Here is a 1,244-nt window from a genome sequence, read left to right as displayed (position 1 = left end):
AATTAAATCAGTAATTTAATTCAGAATATTTGATTTACACAATAAGCTTTAATTGGAATAAATTACTGAACACCGTAATTATATATATTTTATAATTACAATAATATATGTGATATAAGGGACATACTTTAAATGGAATTTCTTACCTAGACTCCATATCTTGTTGTCATCCACATATATACTTGAATTGTGTTTCAAAATGAACTCTTCTCTTATGTTGATGGATTAGGTTACGGAAAGTAGTCTAGTCGGTACCTTTAACACCAGATAAGGAGCCAAAATAGATTGATCGGAAATATGAGAGATGTTATTATTACTTGCTACTTTTTAATATGCTTCTCTTGACTATTACTCTACTGCATTGTAATACTGTAGAAATGATTGCTTTAACCTTTCTAATTCTAGCTGCATATTTTTTAGCTTTCATTTAGTGGCACAAAGTTAGTACTCTTCAACCAACTTGAATTTTATAAAGCTCTGCACAAATATTCTTACTATTTTGGTAAAGTGGAGGATCGTGATATGCTGTACCTGATTAGGATTCTTTAGAATTCTTAAGATATTCTACAATGTAAATTTCCTTCAATTCTGGGCATTGTTTTCAAATTAAATTGTTGGAAGTTTGCCATATCAGTATTCATCACTTTTAATAACTCAACATAAATAATTTTAATGTTTACTATATTTCACCACATTTTAAAAGTGATAAATGCTGATATGGTAACGTCTCGCCATTTAATTAGAAAATAGTGAGGAGGATTTGATGAGTTCAACATGATAGAATACCTTAAAGAAATCTGAAAAATCTTGATTCTGATGTACCCAATGGAAATTAAGGTTTGAGGAATGATCAGGTGGAGCTTTGTGATGAATGTATAAGGTCAATTTACTTAATCCATATCTATGAGACTATGACTCGCTACAAAAAAATGAATTTTTTGTTGACATGGGTTTTCTGACGGAGCATTTTTGACGTGTTTCAGGCGTTAAAATTTTGGGTGTCAGAAACGAAAAATTTCTGACGTGTCAGATGTAACACGTCAGAATTTTCTGACGTGTTAAAATTGTTTTTCTTTTTTCTGACGTGTCAAATTTTGACACGTCAGTAAATTTCCTGACGTGTCAAAATTGACACGTCAGAAATTTAAAAATTATGAAAAAATAATAATTTTTCTTTTTTTAATTAAAAAATTTAAAAAATTTTATTAAAAATTTTTCTTTTTTTAAATTTTTTTTGGAATTTT

The sequence above is a fragment of the Corylus avellana genome, chromosome ca7, assembly GCF_901000735.1.
Source record: "Corylus avellana chromosome ca7, CavTom2PMs-1.0".
Taxonomy (NCBI): Eukaryota; Viridiplantae; Streptophyta; class Magnoliopsida; order Fagales; family Betulaceae; genus Corylus; species Corylus avellana.
Note: the sequence above shows the minus strand (reverse complement) of the source record.